The sequence below is a fragment of the Scyliorhinus torazame genome, chromosome 3, assembly GCF_047496885.1.
Source record: "Scyliorhinus torazame isolate Kashiwa2021f chromosome 3, sScyTor2.1, whole genome shotgun sequence".
In the NCBI taxonomy this organism is placed as follows: domain Eukaryota; kingdom Metazoa; phylum Chordata; class Chondrichthyes; order Carcharhiniformes; family Scyliorhinidae; genus Scyliorhinus; species Scyliorhinus torazame.
This window is the reverse complement of record NC_092709.1, coordinates 247,784,046-247,809,128: the sequence shown is the minus strand read 5'-3', so window position 1 is coordinate 247,809,128 and position 25,083 is coordinate 247,784,046.

The window sequence follows — 25,083 nt, the reverse complement described above, 5'->3', positions numbered from 1 at the left end:
GTCCCTACAGGCACGGACCGGGAGGAGGGGGCGCTGAGTGCTAACCCGGACCCGTCCCCTGGGGCGGCGACGGTAGCCACCAGCGCCCCCGAGTTTCACCCCTCTGATGAGGCCGCGTCTTGGGGTCAGCACATGGGGCAGGGCGGCACGGCTGTGCATGTGCCGTCGCCAAGTGAGACCTCAGAGTACGCCCGCCAAGGGCATCGAAGACCACGGGACGAGGTAAGCAGCTGGCTGCCTCCACCTCAGATGTGCATCCTGGGGAGACAACTGGAGGTAGTGATAAAGCGAGGCGGGCCAGGCACGTCGAGGATCACGGAGGACACGGGGGGGGGGGAGCGGGGGGGGGGGGGTGGGGGGGGGGGTAGGTAGGGGGGGAGGGGGGGAGGGGGTAGGTAGGGTGTGAGGGTGTATGTGGAGGGTGGGGGTTGGGAGGGGGCTGGCGGCACCATCGGGAGAGTAACAGTAAACACCCTTGTACACAACCAGTAGCATGCCTCTGTCACTTTCTTCAGCAATGCATCACCGCATGCAGGTGATGGTTGTGAGCGAGCGCTCAGCAGACAGGCGGGGGTCAGACTATGACATATATTGAGGAGCACCAGCGCTCAGCTCTCTGCAGGTTATCATCATCCCCCCTGCCCTCGACAGTGACCCGCTGACACTGTCAAACATAGCCCCAGCACCCTGGAGTGATGTGAAATATACCCTGGCAGGGTGGGAAATGGGGGTGGCGGGTGAGTAAGAATGTGACAATGGACCAGGCCACATCCTAGGTGAATCGGGCCAGTATTAGGGCCTCCCTGGCCCTCCAGGCTTGCCAGGCCCTCACCGCCACCACCTGTCCTGCAGCCTGTGGCTGGGCTTCAGGTTCCTCTCCGGCCTCGTCCTCCACCCTCTGCTGAATCGGCGCCTCCTCATCATCCTCATCTTCGTCCTCCCTCTTCCTTGGAGGTGGCCACACATGTCTGACTGCCCCAGGATGCACACTCCCTGGGCACACAAGTGCATTATTTTCACCTGGTGGTTGCACACGAGCTGTATACTGAGGGAGTGGAACCCCTTTTGGTTAACATAGAGCACCCCCAGGTGGCCTGGTGAGCCCAGGGCGACATACGTGGTGGCATCTATGACCCCTGAACCTGGGGCATCCCAGCGATGGTGCAGAAACCTGCAGCCCGGCATCTTGTTGGGCCTGGTCCATGTCAAAGATGATGTAGTCTACCACCCGTGACCTCTGGGCTGTGGCCTATGAGATACCACACAGGTTACTGCTCGAGCTCTGGAATGATCCCGCGGCGTAAATATTATGGGCTGCAGTGACCTTGAAGGCCACCAAGAGCAAGTGACCTCCCTTCCACATGGTGCCAAGTCCGCGAGAACATGGCACAGATGCTGCACCGTCTTCTTGTTGACGCGGAGCCTCCTGCGGCACACGCTGTCCATCATTTGTTCAAAGGACCAGCGATGCCTGTACACCCTGGGCCGTTGTGGGACTCCCCCACTGGGTGCCTCCCTGCTCTGGTGGGCAGTCGGGTCCTCAAGGTGAAGGGGGTATCCGGCAGATGGGCTGCTGCCTCGAGCATCTGCAGACACTGCTGCTGCCGCCTTCTCCGGCGACTGGCCGCATCGCTTAGCACCAGCACCACTAGGGCAACCTCTGCATCCAACATCCCTGACATAGTGTTCAATATCTGTAAGGCATTGGGAGAGGGTGTTAGACTGACAAACTGTGGTGGCTCCAACCCCATGACCGTCTGTTCCCCCACTGATACACTCCCTCCCCCTACCCAGAACATCCTGCCCACACACATCCGGCTGCAGAGGGCCCATGGGGCTCCAAACACTGTACCCCGGACACCCGCTCACAACGTCAACTGGAGCGGTGGCCGGCACCCTCCCCATGGCACTCACCCACTCTCCAAATGTGGACATGTCCCCGGTGCTGTGTCCCATCCCCTGGTGTTCGGATGTTGGTTCCTGCGTGTGTGGTGTTGCCTCCCGCAGTGTTTAGGTACACTATCCAGGCATCACGGTCTGATTGGGATGCTAGGCAATGACTCCCACATGCTACATGGCTTGCCTAATCACAGGAATCCAATTGGGATGTGTGAAGTGCTCACATAACCACGATTGCCAATTCCCTATTAGCGATAGCCTTCAGCTGCATGGCCAGAGGCCTCAGCAGTCGGTGGGGGTTATGGGTGGTCATTGGGGCAGAGGGGCAGGGACGAGGGTTGTCCCCGGAATGGGTACACACGACCCAGGAGTTGGCATGGTGGTGCCATGAGCGGTTGCCTCCTGGTTGCCACCCCAGTGCCCCCACCACCCTCCTATGGCTGCCCACCGCTGTGGAGGGTCCCCCACCCTCAACCGAGGGTCCCTCAACCCCGCCGAGCTTAGGGGTAGCAAATCCAGTGCCCCCAGGCTCTTTGCCTGTTAGCAAAGATGGCTTTTCACCTCCTCAGCTCCTCACAGAAGCCCTTCCACCAGGTTCTCATTTTTAAAAAGAAGTATTAATTGACACCACCGTAAGCACCTGCTGGTGAGGCCACTGAATGACGGGAGATCATTGGATCATGGGTGGCTCTCGTTAATTGTATGGAAATGGGGCTTAAGTGGTGATAATTAGTTTCTCGCCACGCTATGGCGATATCCCGATTTCGCCTACAGGAGCTGGCTGGTTGCATTGCAAATTGTTTGGGCCTGGCGTGGATCTCGTTTATGGCCTTTCCTGCTGCTCACTGGCCTCATGTTTATTGAGCTAGAGCATAACGAGGCCAGAAGATGGCACCTTTAATCTTCAGCTTGAGGTGTGTCCATCTGAATTATCCATGTGTGGTATTTGGTATTCAAAGAAAATTATGGCGCTAATAGTTCATCTGGGTGTGGTAGCCAAGAGATGTACTAGATTCCATTTAAAACTTCATAATTATGTGATAGAGTCAGATATATGAATCATGCAGCTTACATTATCATTTCAGGGAGAATTATCTTTGTCGTTCATAATTTTAGCACAATGATATCTGTTACATAACAATAACAATGATACGAACGCAAAATTCTGCAGATGATGAAGATTTAAAATAAAAAATGAAAATGCTAGATATATTTATCAGGTCAAAAAGAAGAGTAACTTGTATTTATGACATGTAACATGTCCCAAGGTGCTTCACTGGAGAGTTATGCAGCAAAACGGAATATCGTGCAATGTAAGGCATTATTAGGGCCATTGATCAAAAACTTGGTCAAAGAGGTAGGTTTTAAGAAGTGATTTAAACTCTCCCAATGGTGGAGCAATTAAAATCGAAGATGCTCAAAACGCCACAGTTAGATGGGCACAGGTATCTTGGGAGTCATGTGACTGAAGGAGATTACAGAGATAAGGAGGGTGGAGGCTATGAAGGAACTTGAGAAAAAAGCTATAATTTTAAAATCAAGGCATTGCTTAACTAAGAGCCAGTGTGGATCAATGGAGGCATTGGGGTGATGGGTGAACATGAGTTTATATGAGGAAGGACATGGACAGAAGAATTTCAGATGACGTCAAGTTTATAGAACATAGAACTGTACAGCACAGTACAGGCCCTTCGGCCCACGATGTTGTGCCGAACTAGTCTGAAACTAAGATCAAATCAACCAACTCCCAATCATTCTAGTGCACTCCGGGGGCGAAATTCTCTGGAAACGGCGCGATGTCCGCCGACTGGCGCCCAAAACGGCGCAAATCAGACGGGCATCGCGCCGCCCCAAAGGTGCGGAATGCTCCGCATCTTTGGGGGCCGAGCCCCAACCTTGAGGGGCTAGGTCGGCGCCAGGCAAATTTCCGCCCCGCCAGCTGGCGGAAAAGGCCTTTGGTGCCCCGCCAGCTGGCGCGGAAATGACATCTCCGGGCGGCGCATGCGCAGGAGCGTCAGCGGCCGCTGACAGCTTCCCACGCATGCGCAGTGGAGGGAGTCTCTTCTGCCTCCGCCATGGTGGAGACCGTGACGAAGGCGGAAGGAAAATAGTGCCCCCACGGCACAGGCCCGCCCGCGGATCGGTGGGCCCCAATCGCGGGCCAGGCCACCGTGGGGGCACCCCCCGGGGTCAGATCGCCCCGCGCCCCCCCCAGGACCCCGGAGCCCGCCCCCACCGCCTTGTCCCGCCGGTAAGGTAGGTGGTTTAATTTACGCCGGCGGGATAGGCATTTTAGCAGCGGGACTTCGGCCCATCCGGGCCGGAGAATCGCGCGGGAGGGCCCGCCAACCGGTGCGGCACGATTCCCGCCCCCGCCGAATCTCCGGTGCCAGAGACTTCGGCAACCGGCGGGGGCGGGATTCACGCCAGCCCCGGCGATTCTCCGACCCGGCGGGGGGTCGGAGAATCTCGCCCCATATGCCTATCCAATAACCAGTTGAAAGTTCCTAAAGTGTCCGACTCCACTACCATAGCTGGGAGTGCGTTCCACGCCCCAACCACTCTCTGAGTAAAGAACCTACCTCTGACATCCCTCCTATATCTTCCACCATGAACCTTACAGTTATGCCCCCTTGTAACAGCTACATCCACCCGAGGAAAAAGTCACTGAACGTTCACTCTATCTATCCCTCGCATCATCTTATACACCTCAATTAAGTCACCTCTCATCCTCCTTCGCTCCAATGAGAAAATTGGAATCCAATGAGAAAAGCCTTAGCTCCCTCAACCTTTCCTCATAAGACCTATCCTCCAATCCAGGCAGCATCCTGGTAAATCTCCTTTGCACCCTTTCCAATGCTTCCACATCCTTCCTATAATGATGTGATCAGAACCGCACACAATACTCCAAATGTGGTCTAACCAAGGTCTTGTACAGTTGCAGCATAACCTCACGGCTCTTAAACTCAATCCCCCTGTTAACAAATGCTAACACACTATAGGCTTTTTTCAAGGCTCTATCCACTTTCAGAGATATGTGGACATGAACTCCGAGATCTCTCTGTTCCTCCACCTTCCTCAGAACCCTGCCAATAACCCTGTAATCCGCGTTCAAATTGGTCCTACTAAAATGAATCACCTCACACTTATCAGGGTAAAACTCCATCTGCCACTTTTCAGCCCAGCTCTGCATCCTATCAATGTCTCTTTGCAGCCTACAACAGCCCTCCCACATTATCCACTATTCCACCAATCTTGGTGTCATGAGCAAATTTACTAACCCAACCTTCAACTCCATCATCCAAGTCATTGATAAAAATCACAAATAGCAGAGGACCCCGCACTGATCCCTGTGGTACACTGCTGGTGACTGGGCTCCAGGATGAAAATTTACCATCTACCACCGCCCTCTGTCTTCTATCTGATAGCCGGTTACTGATCCAATCGGCCAAATTTCCCTCTATGCCATGCCTCCTTACTTTTTGCATGAGCCGACCATGGGGCACCTTATCAAACGCCTTACTAAAATCCATGTATATGACATCAACTGCTCTACCTTCATTTATGTACTTAGTTACCTCCTCAAAGAATACAATCAAACTTGTGAGGCAAGACTTACCCCTCACAAATCCGTGCTGACTATCCTCGATTAAGCTGTATCTTTCCAAATGATCATAAATCCTATCCCTCAGGACCCTTTCCAATAATTTACCTATGACCAAAGTTAGACTAACCAGCCTATAATTCCCAGGGTTATACCTATTCCCTTTCTTGAACAAGGGGACAACATTCACCTCTCTCCAGTCTTCTGGCACTATTTCTGTGGACAGTGATGACATAAAGATCAAAGCCAAAGGCTCTGCAATCTCATCCCTCACCTCCCAAAGAATCCTAGGATATATCCCATCAGGCCCAGGGGACTTATCTATCCTCAGGCTTCTCAAAATTTCTACCACCTCTTCCTTCTGAATATCTACCTCCTTCAGCCTACCAGCCTGTCTCACACCATCCTCCTCAACAACATGGCCCCTCTCCTTTGTGAATACTGAAGAAAAGTATTCATTTAGGGCCTATCCTATATCTTAAGACTCCATGCACACGTTCCCACTACTGTCCTTGACCGGCTCTAACTTCACCTTGGTCATTCTTTTATTCCTCACATAAGTGTAAAAAGCCTTGGGGTTTTCCTTGATCCTACCCGCCAAGGACTTCTCATGCCCTCTCCTAGCTCTCCTAAGCCCTTTCTTGAGCTCCTTCTTAGCTATCTTGTATTCCTCAAGTGCCCTAACTGAACCTTGTTTTCTCATCCTTACATAAGCCCCCTTCTTCCTCTTGACAAGACATTCAACCTCTTTTGTAAACCATGGTTCCCTCACTCGACCATTTCCTTCCTGCCTGACAGGGACATATATATCAAGGACACGCAGTATTTGCTCCTTGAACAAGCTCCACATCTCAATTGTGCCTATCCCTGACAGTTCCTGTTTCCATCTTATGCTCCCCAATTCTTGCCTAATCGCATCGTAATTACCCTTCCCCCAGTTATAAACCTTGCCTGCCGTATGTTCCTATCCCTCTCCAAAATCATCAAACAGAAGAAATTATAATAAAATCTTAAACTCTAACACAAACTAAGTCTATTCAGAAAGTACTATAACGGACACAACGTAAAATCTTATTGTTACACAATTTTAGCAAGGGCACAAAACACAAATCAAGCCCCCTGCCCCAAAGCCTCAACCACTATCAAGGTCAAGGGAGTTTCGCAAGCTGCTGCAGGGTACTTACGGTCACAGGCTGCGAGAGGTCAAGTCGAAGGTGGAGAGGTCAAGCCAAGAGACCCTCAATCGCAACACAGCCCCTTTTATATCCGTTTTACCTGGCTTTTTCCTGTGTTCAGCCAGCCCCTTTTGCATTGAATTGGTAAGGTTTAAAGTTCCCGCTGGTCCCGCCCCCTTTGAGCCGGTCAGAGCTGTCGACTTCCGGGTTTTCCTCCCCCTTTGCGTTGTATCGGTCCAAGTTTAAAGTTCCCGCTGGTCCCGCCCCCTTTGAGCCGGTCAGACCTGTTAACTTCCGGGTTCTCCTCGCAGGTCCGCTCCTTCCAGCCAGGCAGACCTGCCGCGATTTGAATTTGGCGCCGACTCCGCCCCCTCCACCCAGTGAGTTCCTGCCGGTGGCTTCTGTCAGGATTGGAGTACCTCCCCCAGGTCCGCCTCCAACTTCCTGGGGGGGGGTTTGTAAATACCTATGCCCCTACTTGGCTCAGCGGACCAAGCCTGCTGGGAAATCTGGTTACGTTCTTTTGGCTGACAAGTGTCCAGTTTACAGTCTCTGGGTTTTATTCCTGGGCAGTCCAAAAAGGGCTGGATTGCCCGAAAACCTTACAGATGGGTGTGTCCAGAACCAGGGGTCACAGGCTGAGGATTCAGGGTAAACCATTTCGGACAGAGATAAGGAGACATTTCCTCACACAAAGAGTGGTGAGCCTGTGGAATTCATTACCACAGGAAGTAGTTGATGCTAAAACTTTGAATATATTCAAGAGGTGGCTGGATATAGCACTTGGGGAGATTGGGATCCAAGGCTATGGGGAGAAAGCAGGATTAGGCTATTGTGTTGGATGATCAGCCATGATCATGATGAATGGCTGAGCAGGCTCGAAGGGCCAAAAGGCCTCCTCCTGCTCCTATCGTCTATATATCTATGTATCTATGGTGTGGAACACTGAATTGCTTATTGATTTGTATTCCCAGGGGGATCGTAAACTGATTGCAATTCATCCCTGGCAGGAGAACATTGGGCTGGATTCTCCGTTTTTGAGCCTAAGTGCAGAGGATCTGTGGTGTTTACATCAAAAAAATCGGTGCCGCCGCCTCACCGATCCTGCGACTAGTGAGGGGCTAGCAGCTGCGGCGTGTAAAACCCCCGGCTCCCACGGCTGGAGAATGGCCGTGTCCTGCAGCGATCACGCCGTAAAACAGGGCACCGGCCATGTGCGGACCCTACCTGCCAGATAGTGACCCTCTGGCCAACCCCTGGACAGCCTCCGCCAGTTCCCCCAGCTCTTGCGGAAGCCCCCCCGGCCAGCAGCACAGCTCCCGCTGGACTGTGGCGGCGCTGGCACACTCCTCAGCCACTATGCTTGGTTCCTGACTGCTGAGACCACACGTCCCCCGCACGGTCGGGAACTCGCCCCATTGGGGGCGGAGCATCAGGGGCGGGCCTTCAGGTGATGCGCTAAGGCCGTCCCAACGGCATGTGCCGCGCGATGCGATGATGCCATTTTGGAGGGGGCGGAGCATTCAAAACCTACATCAAACAGATGCCGACCCCAATTTCCACGACAATAGGGATTCTCTGCCTGATTGCCAATTACAAAATCAGCGTGTGGCAATGGAGAATCCCACCCAATGGTGTCAGCCTCCCCAATGTTTAGTTGGAGGAAATCTCTGTTCACCAGTACTGGAGATCAGACAAGCAGTCTGATAGTTTAACACAGTGGAGAATTTGAGAGAGGTGATGATGATGTAGAGCCGAGTCTCGTCAGCATTCATGTGAAAAATAGCGTTATGCTGTTGCATCAGGTCACCGAGGGTCTGCCTATAGATGGGAAATGGCAGATGGCAATTCCTGGGGGATGCTGGAGGTAGTGGTGCAGGAAAGTGGAGAGAAGCCATTGCAAGTGATCTCTGGCTACGATTAAATAAATAAGAGTGGAACCAGGTGTTCCAATTAAGTTCAGCATAAACGCAAGCAATAGTGGGAGTGATCTTCCCAAAACGGAACAAAGACCCATAGCCAGTGCATTTAGCCGTATGCTTCTGGTACTCGGGAGAAACCCGCCCATCTCCCGAGAAACACGTGGCTATTAAACACGACTCGCTTTGAATAAGGGACCTGAACGGGGAACGCGCAGCCGAGGCCGCACATAGCCCCGTTTTTTGCAATTGGGAGCTCCGCTTGTTGGAACTCCCCGTTGTAGAGAGAGATCTGGACGTCATTTTTCAATGGCATCCTGGGGTGAAATTCTCCGCCAACGGTGCGATGTCCGCTGACTGGCGCCCAAAACGGCGCCAATCAGACGGGAATCGCGCCGGCCCAAAGGTGCGGAATGCTCCGCATCTTTGGGAGCCGAGCCCCAACATTGAGGGGCTAGGCCGACGCCGAGGGATTTCCGCCCTTCCAGCTGGCAGAAATGGCGTTTGTTGCCCCGCCAGCTGGCGGAAATGGCGTTTGTTGCCCCGCCAGCTGGCGCAGAAATGCGGCGCATGCACGGGAGCGTCAGCGGCCGCCGACAGTTTCCCGCGCATGCGCAGTGGGGAGAATCTCTTCCGCCTCTGCCATGGTGGAGACCGTGGTGGAGGCGGAAGGAAAAGAGTGCCCCCACGGCACAGGCCCGCCCGCGGATCGGTGGGCCCCGATCGCGGGCCAGGCCACCGTGGGGGCACCCCCGGGGTCAGATTGCCCCGCGCCCCCCCCAGGACCCCGGAGCCCGCCCACGCCGCCTGGTCCCGCCAGCTTTGATTTACGCCGGCGGGACAGGCAATTTCTGGGCGGGACTTCGGCCCATCCGGGCCGGAGAATTGAGCGGGGGGTCCCGCCAACCGGCGCGGCCCGATTCCCGCTCCCGCCCAATCTCCGGTACCGGAGACTTCGGCGGGGGCGGGATTCACGGCGGCCAACGGCCATTCTCCGACCCAGCGGGGGGGTTGGAGAATGACGCCCCAGATCTCTGAGACCCACAAAAAAGTCCTCACCCTCCCCCCAGCTCGAATGCACTATGGGAGGGTCCCCCAGCCCCCTCCCCGCAAACCATAACATCCATGCCAAGCAACCAGGCCCAATTGCACACGCGCAGAAAATGCCAGCTTGGCACCTTGGCAGTGCCCCTGCCAGCTGGCAGTGCCATTTGAGCTCCTTGGCACTGCCAGGCTGGCACCCAGATGGCACCTGTAGTGCTAAGGTACCACCCTGCCCAAAGGGCATGCAGCTGAGTGCCTACGATCCCTTGTAGACCCCCACAAGTGCCGTTCCATCTCATAGAATTTACAGTGCAGAAGGAGGCCATTCAGCCCATCGAGTCTACACCGGCCCTTGGAAAGAGCACCCTACCTAAGCCCACACCTCCACCCGATCCCATAACCCAGTAACCCCACCCAACCTTTTTGGAACTAAGGTCAATTTATCGTGGCCAATCCACCTAACATGCACATCTTTGAACTTTGAAAGTAATCCGGAGCTCCCGGAGGAAACCCACACAGACACGGGGAGAATGTTTGAACATGCAAACTCCGACAGACAGTGACCCAAACCGGGAATTGAACCTGGGACCCTGGAGCTGTGAAGCAACTGTGCTAACCACTGTGCTACCGTGACACCCATTTGTGGGGACCTGCACCAAACAGGGCTTGCCCAAGGTCCCCGAGGCAAAGGTGCCAGGGAATCTGTATATTAGAGTGAGTCTTATTGCCTCGCTCTAATATGCTGATTTGACAAAATGAGATCTCACCCATTGTGGGCGGGATTCACCTTGCAACGTCTCGCAAGATTTTGTTGAATCTCATGAGGCGTTGCGAGTCAGATAGATTCTGGGAGCGGCATCTCCTAGCTTTCAATGCCCATACTGCACTTTGAGCTGCTTTTCCGGCATAGCGTGGTCGGAGGCTCACGCCCAGTACCTCGGCCGGGATTCTCCGGTCTCCGACGCTGAAATCGCGTTCGCTGATCGGCCGGAGAATCCACGTTGGTGCCGAAATCGGGGGGGGGTGCCACTTTTTAAAAAAAATCATTTTATTCTCCTCCTTTTTCACATTTTCTCCCAAATTTACACCCACCAACAATAAACAATAATCAACAACAAATATGTCAATCCCCATATCAATAACAACGATCCCATCTCCCACCAAACCCCAAGCATTAGCCCACCTGTTTACATAAACAAATGACAAAACAGAATCAGGGATCACCCATAGTCACCCTTAATACACACTGCCCCCCCTGCCCCCAACCCTCCCACCCACACGGCCCAACTAATGTTCGATGTTATCCAGTTCTTGAAAGTGCATGATGAATAATGCCAATGAATTGTAGAACCCCTCCGTCCTTCTCCTCAGTTTAAACTTAACCTTCTCAAGAGTCAAGAATTCCAACAGGTCCCCCTCACCACGCCAGGGCACAGGGTGGGGAGGCTGCTCTCCATCCCAACAGGATCCACCTTTGGGCGATCAACGAGTGAAGGCTATGATATCTGCCACCGCCCCCGATTCCAACCCTGGCTGGTCCGACACCCCGAATATGGCCACCCGGGGGCCCGGGTCCAGTTTCACGTGCACCACCTTGGAAATTACCCTAAAATCCTCCTTCCAGTAATCCTCTAGCTTTGGACAGAACCAAAACATAAGAACGTGGTTAGCGGGGCCCCCTCGCAACGCTCACACACATCTACTCCTTCAAAGAATCGGCTTATCCTCGTCCTCGTGAGGTGCGCTCTGTATATCACCTTCAGCTGCATCAGCCTCAACCTCGCACACGAGGTGGAGGCATTTACTCTCCGGAGCACCTCACACCAGAATCCCTCCTCTGTAACCTCTCCCAACTCTTCCTCCCACTTTGCTTTGATCCCTTCCAGTGGTGCCTTATCCTCTTCCAAAATAGCTCCGTAAACTGCTGACACTATCCCCTTCTCCAGTCCCCCTGTCGTCAGCACCTTCTCCACCCACGGTTCCTCTGGGAAGCTCTATATCCCCTTTCTGGCAAAATCTAGAACCTGCATGTATCTAAACACTTCCCCACGCTCCAACCCATACTTCGCTTCCAGCTCTTAATACCCTTCTCCTCCCATTCCCGAAAATTTCCATCCCACCTCCCTGGCTCAAATCTGTGGTTCCCCCGAATCGGCATTTCCCTTGACCCTACCCCCAACCCCAAGTGTTGGCGAAACTGCCGCCAAATTCTCAATGATGCTATTATTACCGGACTCCATGAGTCCATCGGGGCCATCGGGAGCGGCGCTGTTGTCATTGCTTTCAGTCACGTCCCCCTGCACAAACTCTCCTCCATTCTGACCCACTGGGAATCAACCCCTCTGTCCCAGCTCCGCACCTTCTCCACATTCGCTGCCCAGTAGTAATACATCAGTTTTGGAAGACCCAAATCCCCTTCCTGCCTTCCCCTCTGTAGCAGCACTTTTCTCACACTGGCCACCTTCCCTCCCCATATGAACAAGGTAATCCTTCCCTCAATCTCTCTGAAAAAAGCCTTTGGCAGGAAAATTGGTAGGCATTGAAAAATAAAACAGAAATTGCGGCAACACATTCATTTTAACTGTCTGTACCCGAACCGCCAGTGACAGAGGAAGGCCGTCCCACCTTGCCAGATCAGCTTTCACTCTCCCCACCAAACTAGAGATGTTGTACCTGCGAAACCTCCCCCACTCCTGGGCAACTTGCACCCCAGATACCTAAAGTGAGTCCCTGTCCTACGGAATGGCAGCTCCCCCAATCCCTGCCCCCACCCCCGGCCGAGACACCACAAAATACTCACTCTTGTCTAGATTTAGTTTGTACCCCGAGAAAGACCCAAACACTCGAAGCAGCTCCAATATTCCCCCTATCGACACACTCGGTTCCGACACGTATAACAGCAAGTCGTCGTCATATAAGGACACCCTATGCTCTATCCCCCTCCCGTACTATTCCTTTCCATGCTCCCGAACCTCTTAATGTGATGGCCAACGGCTCAATTGCAAGTACAAACAGCAGGGGGGACATAGGACATCCCTGCCTATTCCCACGGTGGAGAAAAAAGTATCTCGAGCTGATGTTGTTTGTGTGGACACTCGCCCTCGGCTCCTTATATAGTAGCTTTACCCAGTTCACAAATCTTGGTCCAATCCCAAACCGCTCCAGAACTGCCATCAAGTACCCCCATTCTACCCAGTCAAACGCCTTCTCAGCGTCCAGTGCCACCACCACCTGTTTCCTTTCCCTCCGACGGTGCCACTATGACGTTCAATATCCTCCTAATGTTCGAAAAGAGCTGCCTCCCTCTCACGGACCCCATCTGATCATCCCCTATCACCTTCGGGAGGCACTCCTCCAGCCTACCCGCAAGCACCTTTTTAAAAAAAAAAAATTTTTTATTAAAGGTTTTCATAAAATATCAATAACAAAATGAGAAAGAAAAAAGAACCCAACAGGGGATAAGTACAAAACACAATCTAAAAAAGCAACCCCCCAAACCCCTTCCCCCCGTACCTAAATAATAAATTAACATTAACACCCCGACTTAAGACAACAGGTGTATACACCCCCTCAGACCCTCCAGTGTAAATAACATAAACAAAAATAAAGTAAACCACCCCCCCCCCACCCCCCGAGCTGTTGCTGCCATTGACCAATGTCTAGCGTTCTGCCAGAAAGTCTAAGAACGGTTGCCACCGCCTAAAGAACCCTTGTACCGACCCTCTCAAGGCGAATTTCACCCTCTCCAATTTAATGAACCCTGCCATATCGCTGATCCAGAATTCCACACTTGAGGGCCTCGTATCTTTCCACTGAAGGAGAATCCTCCGCCGGGCTACCAGGGACGCAAAGGCCAGAATTCCAACCTCTTTCATCTCCTGCACTCCCGGCTCCTCTGCCACCCCAAATATTGCGAGCCCCCAGCCCGGTTTGACCCTGGATCCTACCACCCTCGACACCGTCCTCGCTACGCCCTTCCAAAATTCCTCCAGCGCTGGGCATGCCCAGAACATATGGGTGTGATTTGCTGGGCACCCTGAGCACCTAACACACCTGTCCTCATCCCCAAAGAACCTGCTCATCCATGTCCCGGTCATGTGTGCCCTGTGCAGCACCTTAAACTGTATGAGGCTGAGCCTCGCGCATGAAGAGGAAGAGTTCACCCTCCCTAGGGCATCTGCCCACGTCCCCTCTTCGATCTCCTCTCCCAACTCCTCCTCCCACTTACCTTTCAACTCCACCACCGAGGCCTCCTCCTCCTCCTGCATCACCTGGTAAGTTTCCGAGATCTTCCCCAATCCCACCCACCCCCCGAGAGCACCCTGTCCTGTACTGTGTGTGGCAGTAGCCATGGGAATTCCACCACCTGCCGTCTGGCAAACGCCCTTACCTGTAAGTACCTGAAGGTGTTCCCCGGGGGGAGCCCGTACTTCTCCTCCAGCTCACCCAAGCTCGCGAACTTCCCGTCCACAAACAGGTCCCCTAACTTTCGTATGCCTGCCCTGTGCCACCCCGAAAACCCTCCACCTGTTCTTCCTGGGGGAACTGGTGGTTCCCCCGTAATGGGGTCCACGCCGAGGCCCTAACTTCCCCCCTATGCCGCCTCCACTGCCCTCAGATTTTGAGGGCCGCCACCACCACCGGGCTCGTGGTATACCTCCTTGGAGGGAGCGGCAGCGGCGCCGTTGCCAGCGCCCCCAGACTCGTACCCACAGAGGACGCCGTCTCCTGCCTCTTCCATGCAGCCCCCTCCCCCTCCATCACCCACTTGCGCACCATTGTCGCATTGGCGGCCCAGTAGTACCCACAGAGGTTGGGCAGCGCCAGCCCCCCCCCTATCTCTACTCCGCTCCAGGAACACCCTTCTCATCCTCGGAGCCCCTCGCACCCACACAAACCCCATTATACTCCTGTTAACCCGCCTGAAAAAGGCCTTCGGGATAAACACAGGGAGGCACAGGAAAAAAAAAAACCTTGGGAGCACTGTCATTTTGATTGACTGCACCCTACCCGCCAGGGGCAGCGGGAACGCGTCCCACCTCTTGAACTCCTCCTCCATTTGCTCCATCAGCCTTGTAAAGTTAAGCCTTTGCAGGGCCCCCCAGCTCCTGGCCACCTCGACCCCCAAATATCTGAAACTCCTCTCCGCCATTTTTAGTGGGAGCTCGCCAATCCCCCTCTCCTGGTCCCCTAGCTGAACTACGAACAGCTCGCTCTTCCCCATATTGAGCTTGTACCCCGAAAAGTCCCTGAATTCCCTAAGCATCCTCATTACCTCTGGCATTCCTCCCACCGGGTCCGCCACATACAGCAGCAGGTCGTCCGCATAAAGCGACACCCTGTGCTCCTCCCCACCCCGCACCAACCCCCTCCAGTTCCTCGACTCTCTCAGTGCCATAGCCAGGGATACAATCGCCAGTGCGAAGAGCAGGGGGGACAGGGGACACCCCTGTCTCGTCCCTCGGTGCAACCGAAAGTACTCGGACCTCCTCCTATTTGTGGCCACACTCGCCATCGGGACATCGTACAACAGCCTAACCCACCTGACAAACCCCTCCCCAAACCCGAACCTCTTCAGCACCTCCCACAGGTACCCCCACTCTACCCTATCGAAGGCTTTCTCAGCGTCCATCGCCACCACTATCTCCGCCTCCCCCTCCCTCGCCGGCATCATGATAACGTTCAAAAGCCTCCGCACATTCGCGTTCAACTGTCTCCCCTTCACAAACCCCGTCTGGTCTTCATGGATGATCTGCGGCACACAATCCTCAATCCTCGTGGCTAAGACCTTCGCCAGCACCTTGGCATCTACATTTAGCAAGGAAATCGGTCTGTAAGACCCACATTGCAGGGGATCCTTGTCCCGCTTCAGGATCAAGGAGATCAGTGCCCGGGACATCGTCGGGGGTAAAGCCCCCCCCTCCCTTGCCTCATTAAAGGTCCTAACTAACAGCGGGCCCAACAGGTCCATATATTTTTTATAGAACTCGACCGGGAAACCGTCCGGCCCCGGCGCATGCTTCCTATCCCTTTGATCAGCTCCTCCAGCCCAATCGGCTCCCCAGTCCTGCCACCAGTCCCTCTTCCACCTTTGGAAACCTCAATTGGTCCAGGAAACGGCCCATTCCTCCCTCCTCCCGTGGGGGCTCGGATCGGTACAATTCCTCATAAAAGTCCCTGAACACCCCATTGATGCCAACCCCACTCCGCACCATGCTCCCTCCCCTTTCCTTAACTCCCCCGATCTCCCTAGCTGCGTCCCGCTTCCGAAGCTGATGCGCCAGCATCCGGCTTGCCTTTTCCCCATACTCGTAGACCGCCCCCTGGGCCTTCCTCCACTGCACCTCCGCCTTCCTGGTGGTCACCAGGTCGAATTCGGCCTGGAGGCTGCGCCTCTTCCTCAACAATCCTTCCTCAGGCTCTTCCGCATACCTCCTGTCTACCCTCACTATCTCCCCCACCAGCCTCTCCCTCTCCCCCCGCTCCCTCCGCTCCTTGTGGGCCCTGATGGAGATCAGCTCTCCCCTCACCACAGCCTTCAGTGCCTCCCATACCATCCCCACTCGGACCTCCCCGTTGTCGTTGGTCTCCAAGTACCTCTCTATACTTCCTCGGACCCGCTCGCTCACCTCCTCGTCCGCCAACAGCCCCACCTCCAAGCGCCACAGCGGGCGCTGGTCTCTCTCCTCCCCCATCTCCAAGTCCACCCAATGCGGGGCGTGGTCCGAAATGGCTATTGCCGAATACTCGGTATCCTCTACTCTCGCTATCAGCGCCCTACTCAAAATGAAAAAGTCGATTCGAGAATAAGCCTTATGGACATGTGAGAAGAATGAAAATTCCCTAGCCCCCGGCCTTGCAAATCTCCAAGGGTCCACCCCTCCCATTTGGTCCATAAATCCCCTCAACACTTTAGCCGCCGCCGGCTTCCTGCCCGTCCTAGACCTGGAGCGATCCAGTGCCGGATCCAACACCGTGTTAAAGTCTCCCCCCTTTATCAGGCCCCCCACTTCCAAGTCTGGGATCCGACCCAACATACGCCGCATAAAACCCGCATCGTCCCAGTTCGGAGCATACACATTGACCAGTACCACCGTCTCTCCCTGCAACTTACCACTTACCATTATGTACCTACCGCCATTACCTGCCACAATGCTCGACGCCTCGAACAACACCTTCTTTCCCACCAAGATCGCCACCCCTCGATTTTTGGCATCTAGCCCCGAGTGAAACACCTGACCTACCCACCCTTTCCTCAGTCTTACCTGGTCTGCCACATTCAGGTGTGTCTCCTGGAGCATGACCACATCCGCCTTCAGCCCCTTCAGGTGCGCGAACACGCGGGCCCGCTTAACCGGCCCATTCAGTCCCCTTACATTCCAGGTTATCAGCCGGATTAGGGGGCTACCTGCCCCCCTCCCCCGCCGACTAGCCATGACCCCTCCTCGGCCAGCCACGCGCCCGCACCCCACACCCGGCCCGTTCCCCACAGCGGCATACCCCCGTCTTGACCCACCCCACTCGCTCCATCTCCTCCTTGATCTTAGCAGCAGCAACTCGATTCCCCCACACCCACCCCCCCCCCCCCAACCCCCACCCACCCCCGGCTAGGACCCATCCTAGCTGGTTTACTCCCCCCATTGCACTTCCGCAAGTCAGCTGACTCCTGCTGACCCCGGCCACTCCAGCCTCCCCTTCGACTCCTCCCATTGTGTGGCACACCCTCCTCTCTCGCTCCCCATTCACAGGCTCTCCCCCTCCGTTCTAAGCGCGGGAAAAAATCCTCGCTTCCCCGCCCCGGTCCCGTCCCACCCAGTCTTCGGCGCGGGAAAAAACTCCCGCCCTCTCCACCTACCAGGCCCCGCCACCAACCAAAACAGTGCCCAACCCGCCCCATCCACCCCAAACAGTGCCCCAACCCGAAAGAGAAAAACACATAGAAAAAGAAACCCAAAACAATGCAAAGGCCCCCCCCGCCGAACCAAAAATAGGCATAACATATCCACCGCAGTCCCCAGTCACCCATCCCGACTCTCAGTCTGTGTCCAGCTTCTCGGCCTGAACAAAGGCCCACGCCTCCTCCGGAGACTCAAAATAATGGTGCCGGTCCTTGTAGGTAACCCACAATCGCGCCGGCTGCAACATGCCAAACTTCACCCCCTTCCTGTGCAGCACCGCCTTCGCTCGATTGTACCTGGCCCTCCTCTTTGCCACCTCCGCACTCCAGTCCTGATATATCCGAACCTCCGCGTTCTCCCACCTGCTGCTCCTCTCCTTCTTGGCCCACCTGAGCACACACTCCCGATCGACGAACCGATGGAACCGCACCAGCACCGCCCGCGGAGGCACGTTAGCCTTGGGCCTCCTCGCCAACACTCTATGGGCCCCTTCCAGCTCCAGGGGCCAATTTTTGCAAACGGTAGCTGTAGGTGATCATTCCGTTGTTCCCATTTATACCAGCTCTCGACCAATTTTTGTTTCTCTACTTGTCCCAATACTATCTCCCTTTGCTTTGCACCACTAACTCTCTTGCCACTTAATCACTTCTGCCTTTCTCCATCTCGCACCTTTTATTTTCTTCTTCTTTACACACCTTTCCCTGTCTCTGTATTCGCTTGAAGCCTCTCTTCACCTTTTTCAACCTTAATTTGGCCAGATTTTAACTCTAAGTTGATGGGTTTTTGAGTGAATTAAAATCTCGCCCATTGCCTCTGTTTCTCTGCCCACAGATGCTACCTGACCTACTGAGAATTTCCAGCATTTTCTGCCTTTGTTACAAAAGTTGTGATTTTGTGCAGTCAGCAACATCAGTGCCAACGTACCTATGCAAATTGTAACACCAGCTGCTTAAATCACTGGAAAACAGATTACAGGCAAGATAATGTGACCTTATTTCCTCTTTGAAAGAGAGCGAAAGTTTTAGTAGGTTGCAAGCTGTGAGCATAAAAAATGGGCTGGGGAAAAGAATAATCGGGTACCACAAGGCCTTTATTTTGCAGCAACTATGAAGCATGGTTTGGACTACAAACTGAACTTGATTAATTAAGGATATATAATGAGACACACAAGTTTTTAAGTTCTGTCACCACCGAGGAAGACGTCATAACTCACAGTTGACAAAGCCACTGCCACATGTCAAGTAAATGCTGAGAAAGCTGGGCAAAGAGATTTTAGCAATGTGATGCAGAACATTTCCAGGATTTTGAAAGAGAAAGTAAGGACTTGCATTTATGTAGTATATTTCTTGTTCCAAGGTCTGAGAGTAGTTCAAAGCCAATAAAGTGTAATCACGAAAATAAAAGCAAAATACTGCAGATGCTGGAAATCCTAAATAAATAGAGAAAATGCTGCAAAACCTTGGCAGGTCTTGCAGCATCTGTGGAGAGAGTTTGGAGTCTGTATAACTCTTCAGAGAATCATCTAGGAGAAGCAACTGCCAAGAACTTGCCGGTAAGCTAAGATCATTACAATCCCCAAGCCTGGCAAGGACCCTGAAGAAACTTCCAGTAATAATAATCGCTTATTGTCACAAGTAGGCTTCAATGAAGTTACTGTGAAAAGCCCCGAGTCGCCACAATCCGGCACCTGTTTGGGGAGGCCGGTGCGGGAATTGAACCCGCGCTGCTGGCCTAGTTCTGTATTACAAGCCAGCTTTTAGCCCACTGTGCTAAACCAGCCCCTGCTGAACCAGCCCCTGGTAACAGACCAATTGGTAACAGACCAATTTCTCTTCTATCCATAAGCTGTTGGAGAAGATCATCTTTCACCATATCCAACCAACTGTAGAGAATGCACTATCCATATCAGCTGGATTCCATAGGGAGCACAGCACAGAAGACTTGCCCTCACCACTCACATACAAAATAGCATTCATAAGTGCCTGAAAAGTCATTTATCTCGATTTCACTCCAACACAGTGTGGCCCAAAGACCTACTGGTGAAGCTTTCTCCCACCCTGGGTTGCTGATACTACCGCTTTTCTTCAAAACAGACTATTCCGAGTCTACATGGGCCCAAAGCCAGCACACGGAAGAGGCAGCAAAATGGCCTACCTCAAGGATGAGTACTGGCCCCCACCCATGTACATAAATGACCTACTAGCCACATGCAGCCACAAATTCATCTATGTAATTGGTGTTGTCAGCACAGGCGATGTCTCTCTCCTTTGTCTTTGAAATTATCTTGAACTGTGCCGAGAAGAATCGTACGTCAGAAGCTATGGGATGCCAACAAAGACCATGATGTTCCAACTTTTATCCCTGGTCTCTCATTTCTCAATCCTTTTTTGGAAATGGTCCAAATTCACCCCTCCTACTGGCTATAGGATGCAAATCACCTTGTGTCCCTCCCTACCTCTGTAATTAGAATCACATAGGCTAAAGACAAGTCTTCATCCCTTTTCCCTGGAGCCCTCAGAGTTTGCATGCCATTACAAGCAAATGCAAGTATCCTTCCAGGTACAGAGAAGCCATAAATAAAGTCGCATTCTCTTGTCAACTTAAATTCCTACAGAAAATAAAAGTTTCATCTGCTACAGATCAATTTGCTTGTTTAAACATAAAGTGCCGTCTTAAGTTCAGACTATTTTCAGCAATTCCTTCTAACTTTTTTTTAAACACCTGGGGCGAAATTCTCCCGAAACGGCGCGATGTCCGCCGACTGGCGCCCAAAACGGCGCCAATCAGACGGGCATCGCGCTGCCCCAAAGGTGCGGAATGCTCCACATCTTTGGGGGCCGAGCCCCAACATTGAGGGGCTAGGCCGACGCCGGAGGAATTTCCGCCCCGCCAGCTGGCGGAAACGGCCTTTGTTGCCCCGCCAGCTGGCGCGGAAATGACATCCCCGGGCGGCGCATGCGCGGGAGCGTCAGCGGCCGCTGACAGTTTCCCACGCATGCGCAGTGGAGGGAGTCTCTTCCGCCTCCGCCATGGTGGAGACCGTGGCGGAGGCGGAAGGGAAAGAGTGCCTGTAATCTGTAAATATGTTACAGATTTTCAAAATTTGTAGAATTATCAAAATCTTTTCCTCACTACAGAGATCCTGATTATTTCTGTCTTGCCATTTTTGGACAGGAATTGGTTAATTTGACTCTGATCTATCGCTGATCATGTTAGGCATTGCAATTTAATCAACTACTTTCTCCTCAAGTGTGGATTTCTACCAGATAACTCTATGTTGTTTACACAAGAACATAGTTTCTCCCAATATCTGCTTGAAACATTGGGAAATAAGATAAGAAACACCCGATTGTCCCTGATCGTTATGAGCAACAATTTTAATAACAAGATTATAAATGTCCGGCGAACTAATTTAAAAAAAATTTAGAGTACCTAATTATTTTTTTCTTTCCAGTTAAGGGGCAATTTAGCATGACCAATTCACCTACCCTGTACATCTTTGGGTTGTGGGGGTGAGACCTGCGCAGACATGGAGAGAATGTGCAAACTCCACACGGATAGTGACCCAGGGCCAGGATTGAACCCGGGTCCTCAGCGCCGTGAGGCAGCTGTGCTAACCACGGTGCCACCATGCTGCCCCTTCCGGGGAACTAATTAACATACAAGTCCCTGTTTGTTGTAGTTGCATCAGTCTATCATTCTTTGTTGAAATGACAAAAGAGGTGTACCTTTAATGATTAACCCTTAAAATCCTGTACCTGAATTGATATTATAACTCAAGCTGGAAATCCATGCTTCCACACAGCCAGTTTACTCGAGTTGTAGCGCAGGTATTATGCCACAGATAGTGTGTGCAACATTGCAATTCCTATTAGTGCCAGGCTTAGATTTAGATTTATTGTCACATGTACCAAGGTTAAGTGAAAAGTATTGTTCTGCGTGCAGTCCAGGCAGATCGCTCCATACATGAATAGATGGAACATACGGGCAGCACGGTAGCACAGTGGTTAGCACAGTTGCTTCACAGCTCCATGTCCCAGGTTCGATTCCCGGCTTGGGTCACTGTCTGTGCGGAGTTTGCATTTTCTCCCCGTGTCTGCGTGGGTTTTCTCCGGGTGCTCTGGTTTCCTCCCAAAGATGTGCAGGTTAGGTGAATTGGCCATGCTAAATTGCCCCTAGTGTCCAAAATGGGCAACTAAGTTACTGGGTTACAGGGATAGGGTGGAGGTGTGGGCTTGGGTAAGGTGTTCTTTCCAAGGGCTGGTGCAGACTTGATGGGCCGAATGGACTCCTGCACTGTAAATTCTATGATACGATAAATACACAATCTAAATACATGAACATAGACATTGGATACAGCGTACGGAGTATAGTGCTACAACTGTAGAGAAGATGCATAGAAGGATTAGTTCAGTCCATAAGAGGGCCATTTAGGAGTCTGGTAACAATGGGGAAGAAGCTGTTTTTGAATCTTTTGATGTGTGTTCTCAAACGTTTGTATCTCCTGCCCAATGGAAGAAGTTGGAAGAGAGAATAATCTGGATGGTAGGTCTCTTTGATTATGATGCCCACTTTCACAAGGCAGGGGAGGTGTAGTCAGAGTCAATAGATGGGGGGCGGGCTTGCATGATGGACTGGGCTGTGCTCATGACTTTCTATAGTTTCTTGGTCTTGGGCCGAGCAGTTGCCATACCAGGCTCTGATGCAGCCAGATAGGATGATTTCTCTGGTACGCTATAAAAATTGTTAAGAGTCATTGTTGCCGACCTGCTGAATTTCCTTAATTTCCTGAGGAAGTAAAGGTGCTGTTGTGCTTTCTTGGTCATACTGTCAACGTGGGTGGACCAGGACATATTGTTGGTGATGTTTACACCTAGGTATTTGAAGCTGTCAACCATCTTCACCTTGGCATCATTGATGCAGTCAGGTACGACACTTTGCTTCCTAAAGTTGATGACCAGCTCCCTAGTTTTGCTGACATTAAGGGAGAGATTGTTGTCATTGCACCATGCCACTAAGTTCTCTTTCTCCCTCCTGCACTTTGACTTGTCGTTTGCGATCCAACCCACGATGGTCATGTCATCAGCAAACTTGTAGATGGAGTTGGAGCCAAATTTTGCCACACAGTCGTGTGTGTATAAGGGATGGCTGGGTCACTGCCAGAAACAAAGTGGCTCATTAGCTCATCCAGATAAATAGGGGTCCATTGTTATTTTGTGTCAACCAGCTTAACCAATATTCCTTAAATTAAATTCTGGCATTGTAATAGGGATGGCAGTGTTAAACCATTACTTGCAATTCCTTCAATTGAACATCTCAGGTTACTCCAAACAAAAGGGATTTATTGTGGAGAAAACAGGAGCATTAATGGAGGATCCCGTAAAACTTTACTCACCCCAATGTGCAACACCTTTAGGGGAATAGGCATCTGCCCAGTTTGTGTAAGTTATGCAAATTTCGGAATGGCCTATGCCAGCAGTCACCAGTAAATGGATCACTTCACATACACCAGGACCAAAGACTTGCAGGTTATCAGCCCCTTTGCAATACATTTATAAAGTAAATATCCAGAATTGTTGAACATGGAGGCCAAAGAATTGCACCTTGTTCCAACATCACCCAAAACAACCAACCATTGTGGAAATCGCTCCATATTCTTTAAGGCAATTTGGAATGGGCACTGTATGGGAGGCTTTAACAAATAAATGAATAACATAAATAAATTTACATACCTGTCCCTTTCCAATCCTGCTTGATTACTGGCACATAAAAAACCTGCCCCGTGAAGTTGGCCAGTTGATATGCAATTAATGGTTTAACACTGCAATTCTTATTACAATGCCAGACAAAGCTAATATTAACTGGGACAAATTCAATAAAAAAGATGCAGAGGACACACAATTCATAAAATATATTCAGAAGAACTTTTTTAGTTAGTACATAGCAAACCAACAAATGTTAGTGTAGAGGGTAACTGAATATCATTGAGTTCAGAGATTGAATAGGTTCCTTCTGTTCTGTCTTCATTCATGGGATGCGGCATCGCTGGCTAGGTCACCATTTAATGTGCATCCATATTTACCCTTGAGAAGATGTTGGTGAGTTGCCTTCTTGAACCACTGCAGTCCCTGGGGTGTCGGTACATCCACAATGCTGTTAGTGATCCCAGTATCAGTGAAGGAATGGCAATATATTTCCAAGTCAGGATGGTGAGTGACTTTAAGGGGAACTTCCAGGTGGTGGTGTTCACATAATCTGCTGCCCTTGACCTAGATGGTAGCGGTCATGGGTTTGGAATGTTCTGTTTAATGAGCCTTGGTGAGTATCTTGTAGATGGTTCACACTGCTGCCACTGTATGTCCGTGATAGAGGGAGTGAATGTTTGTTGATGGGTGCCAATCAAGTGTGTTGCTTTGTCCTGGACGGTGTCGAGTTTCTTGAGTGTTGTTGGAGCTGCACTCCAGATGAGTGGGGAGTATTCCATCACACCCTTGACTTATGCCTTGTTGATTGTGGACAGGCTTTGTGGAGTCAGGAAATGAGTTACTCACCCCAAGATTCCTAGTCTCTGATCTGCTCTTGTGGTGTTTACATGGCTAGTCCCAGGATGTTGATAGTGGCGGATTCAGTTTTAGCAATGCTGTTGAATGTTAAGGGGTGATGGTTAGACTCTTCCTTGTTGGAGATGATCATTACCTGGCCTTTGTGAGACATGGAAATTATTTGCCAGTTGTCCGCCCAAACCTTGATATTGTCCAGGTCTTGCTGAATAAGGACATGGGCTGCTTCAGTATCTGAGGAGTCACAAATGGTGCTGAACATTGTGCAATAATCAGTGAACTTCTCCACTTCTAACTTAATGATGGAAGGGAGGTCATTGATGAAACAGCTGAAGATGGCTGGGCCTAGGACAATACCCAAATGAATTCCTGCAGTGATGTCTTGGAACTGAGATGATTGGCTTCCAATAATCTCAACCATCTATCTTGTGCCAGGTATGACTCTAACCGGCGGAGATTTTTCATCATAATTACCATTGACTCTAGTTTTACAAGGGCTCCTTGGTGCCATACTCAGTCAAATGCTGACTTGTTGGCACGGGCAGTCACTCTCACTGCACCCCTGTTCAACTCTTTTGTCCATCTTTGAACCAAAGTTGCAATGATGTCAATTATCCTGGCAGAACTTAAACTGAGCATCAGTGAGCAGGTTATTGATGAGCAAGTGCTGCTTGATAACACTGTTGATGACCCCTTCAATCTTTTTACTGAAGCTCGATGCTTTGATTCTATGATTTCATGACCTAGTTAGAAAGGATTTCCTCTCAGTTCTGTTCAGCCAGTGTCTGACCACAGACACCACCATTGGACGATATCCAGGAAGCAGCCAGTCCGCCGTGTCCACCTTATTTAAAATAGAAGAAACGCTGAGTGGGGAGCTCCTAGATGGTTCGGATTATTCTCTGCATTCTTGGCTGCTGATCACAATGTGAAACCATCCTCCGACTCCTCCACGGCAAGATGCCAGCGACAGTCCTCACCGAT